A 4,311-nucleotide genomic window follows, 5' to 3' on the forward strand; every position below is an offset into this window, starting at 1 on the left:
GTGTCTACTAACACCTATCAATTAGTGCAAACCCAAATCCTTGTGGAAAATTCTGGGGAGCCAATCAAAGTTCGGGTGCTCAGAGGACCTGCGCGAAAAAAATCGGAAAAATTAACTTTTGCCAATATTGACTTGTGGGGTGTCTAACTAGGGGTTTTTTTGGGGTGCTGAATTGATTCCAACCATTAGATTTGAGGAAAAATGAATCCCTGGCCATAAAATATTAATATTATACATTTTTAGATATCTCAGACTATTTTGCGGTAATTTGGCTCAATTGATTAAGATTGTTCAAATTGTGCTGAAACCAGCATACAACATTTTTTAAACCACTGCTATATTGTTGGTTATACTAATCTAACATATGCACCAAGGATAGTCACTGTCTTCGAGAAGAGGATGGCGGAGAGATTGAAGATCTTAGCCGAAGGAGGAAGGACACCAGCACTCTGGGTCTGGTACTATGGCAGAATCGACCTCATCAATGTATTCATCAGGAGTGAGTGTGTCCCAGACCACACAGGTCATCTCAGCTGCATCATTGGAATGCTCAATACCTTCGCAGCAGCGGGCCACCATCAGTACACAAAGGGAGCAAGGCTGTATGTACAGCTGATGGATCAGCGACAGGAGAGTCCCATGTTCCAGGAAACTCTATCCAAGTTCACTTCGTACGGCAACCATGTAGTCAGGTTCTCAGACCAAGAATGGTCCGGCACATGGACCGACATCACGACAGAAACCACACTCATGGGTGAGGCAAAATCCTCCGGTGGTCTAAACAAACAGAGGCCGCTTTCGGAATGAGTCTTCTAATAAGTCTTTGGTTCAGACTCTGAACCACTTCTCGTTCATTCACCAAGAGCTCGAAAGAAGCATGGTCAAATGTGGGGTACCTGTCCACACCGACGTTAAAAGAGCCCAAATGAAGAGAGATAACGATACTGTCAACACCATAGTTGGGTGGTTGGAGGACGTCAACCCTTTCGATGCCACACGGGACAAGAAGACTCTGGTGTCCTTCTCAACTGGGTTCAGCAACACTCCGGAAGACCAAGTCAACGCTGATCAAGCAGAAGAAGTTGGCAGAGCCATACAGGCTAAGATGGATGGTAAACCTGTTGTGGATGCAACGGTCACCAAATACAAGGTCAAATCACTTGCAAGCCTCAGATCTGGACCCAAAGTCAATGGCGAGAAGCTGGCCATTGACTCACTGATGCTATTCAACCGCCTCATTGTCATCAGTGAGCGTAAAGTCAAGACCAAAGAAGCTCTGCGGTTTGAGTTGACGTCCAAACCGATGTCTCTGTTTGACAAAAATCAAAAGTTTTGAAAGCCAGACAAGGCTGCCCGAGCAAGGTCCCTGAAGGCATGTGTGGCACCTGTCGAACAACCCCCCATCACAAGCCTTGTGGTTGATGATGGGTGGCTCCTGCACAATGTCAAGTGGGAGGCTAACCTTACTTGGAAGGATGTTGCCGAGAGCTACCTCCGGTTTGTGAAGTCCATGGGGAGCCATCGCCTCCGGATAACGGTGGTCTTTGACGGATAGGGCAGCTCCACCAAGGACCATGACCACTTGAGACGAACAAAGAATGCATGCTATGACATTCAGATTCGTCTGGATCTCAAAATCATCATTGCAAGAGAAAAGTTCCTCGATAACAAGAAAAACAAAGCCCAGCTCGTTCTGCCTCTTGATGAGACATTTAGTAGGAATGGAATTGGTGTACAGCAATGCTCCGATGATGCTGACACCTCCATCGTCCGCGCAGCTCGAGATGAGGCTAGAGAGTTCCCTGTCGAGGTGAGGGCTGAGGACATAGACGTCCTGGTTGTGCTGATTCATCATGTTGCAGACCATCCGATCTTCCTCACGACAGCCAAAGAAACATGTTACGATGTCGGAAAGATCCGGGAGACCCTCCCAGAGATATACCGGAGGTATCTCATCTTCTTGCACAGCTTCTCTGGCTGCGATACAGTGTCTGCAATTTTTGGGTTTAGCAAACCAACTTTGCTAAGCAAGCTCTGTAAGACTGATGAAGCAGAGAGGGCAATGGACGTGTTTATGGACATCCGAGCTGAGAAAGGTGATATCATTAAAGCAGGCTGTGATCTTTTCATGCTCATGTTCCATGGGAAATCCTCCAAAGACTTGAGATTCGATATCTTCAGCAAGTGAGCTGCTACTGGGAGCATAAAACCTGAGAAACTCCCCCCGACAACAGGAGCTGCAGCACAGCACTCTCTCCAAGCTTACCTCCAGACTAGAGACTGGCTGATGCTGCAAAGTCCATCGTTGGATACCCAGAACTATGGATGGCAACTCAATGAGCAAGGATATGCACCAGTCCCTTCTATAGACCCCATTGCACCAGACTACCTCGTGACGTTTGCCAGCTGCAACTGTGCGGGGGACTGCAGTTCACTCAGGTGTTGCTGTAAAAAGCAAGGAGTCAAGTGTATTTCTGCTTGCGGCATCCGTCATGGTAACTCTTGCCTGAACATAAACCAGCTGGATGACAAGAGGAGTGAGGAAGATACTGGGGAGTTTGATGAATAAGGTTGTAAAAGCTGACGAAGCAACATATCCATTGAGCACAGTTCTGTTAAAAATGTCAATAAAATACATTTTATAAGATCAAGGAGTGTTTTTTTTCCTCAAATCTAATGGTTGGAATCAATTCAGCACCCAAAAAACCCCTAGTTAGACATCCCACAAGTCAATATTGGCAAAAGTTAATTTTCCGATTTTTTCGCGCAGGCCCTCTGAGCACCCAGACTTTGATTGCCTCCCCAGAATTTTCCACAAGGATTTGGGTTTGCGCTAATCGATAGGTGTTTGTAGACACCGAGATGAATACGTTAGTGAAGAAATTTTTTGGTAAGCAATTTTTTCACAGATGGTCAATACAATTTGCTAAAATTCCCGAACTATTACCTAAATACCCACGTCGTCCAAACTACCAGGGAAATTCACCCTCGATGGCACTCGTGCGGAACGAGCCACGAGCGCGCTCGAACCGTGTGTGACCCGAGCGGACGGTCACCGAGCTTCCGTCGGTCCAAATGTCCCTTTAGAGCGGCAACAGCCTGGCTAATTCTCCAACACGCACCGTGTTAAACCAATAAAAGAAACACAAAAACGAACAGATACATTTAACACATGGGTTTATTTATAATGGGGCAGGGGGGCGCGCAAGAAGCAGAGATATCCGAATAATAGAGAAGCACATATGTACAGCCAAGAGCACTTATACAATTACTACTTACTAGACTGGCGCCACACACACACACACACACACACACACACACACACACACACACACACACACACACACACACACACACACACACACACACACACACACACACACACACACACACACACACACACAACACAACGGTGGCCACAGCCTTTATTGAGGCGTCCAGCTCAGAGTGAAAGGCGAGCTGAAGACCAGAGCCTGCACTCGGACCTGTCCACCTCGTTTGGTCTTCGCGCTGATTCGAACCAGGCACCAGCGAGAGGCGAGCAGAACCCAGACACCGGCAGGCCGCAATCAGCCTCATCAGCTCCGCTCGGCGCTCGTCCTGGCAACCAAACCTCTCCTCTGTATCTTTCGGGGAGATGGCGAGCACCCCTTGCGGTTCTGTTGGTGGCAGGATCTCTCAATCTCCAGTTCTCGTTCGCCGACAGACACGGCGCGCAACCCTTGTGGCTTTGGTGGGGGATGGTGTCTCACAAGCTCGAGCTCTTCTTTCCACGATCTCTTAAGTTCTCTCCTTCAAGCTCCCTCTGTCCGAATGCGCCGCACCCTTATTCCTTGTCTCGGGGGGGGGGGTGGGGGGATGCCTTCGCCCTTCCCGCTCTCCCTCACTGGACGGTTTTGGTGCGCACAATCGCTCGTCGCCCTGTCACTGGCCAAAACGGGCGGCAAGTCTGTCGATTAGCCCGGGGGCGTGGTGACGTCACGCGGATGGCCTTCCCCACCGTCGTGAGGCTCCTCCTTGAACTCCGTCCATCAAACAGGCAGAGGAACATTATTCTGCGTGGGCTCTGCCCACGTACGTGTTGACACTCACATAGGCAATGGCGTCGGCCAGAACGAGGTGATGGTGATGCTGGCGTTGTCATAGTTATGAGGAGTGTAAAAATGAAATAAAACCCTGACTATCAAAGTAACTCACAGCGCATTTACATTTATTCACCCACTACATATGGGACGGGGACCCTAACTAAAGATACATACTTTCCGATATAACTGTTCTATATTACCTGTATGTTGTGTACTTATGGCTTCC

This window comes from Eptatretus burgeri, chromosome 2, assembly GCF_056783735.1.
Source record: "Eptatretus burgeri isolate ZD-2024b chromosome 2, Ebu_testis_v1, whole genome shotgun sequence".
Taxonomy (NCBI): domain Eukaryota; kingdom Metazoa; phylum Chordata; class Myxini; order Myxiniformes; family Myxinidae; genus Eptatretus; species Eptatretus burgeri.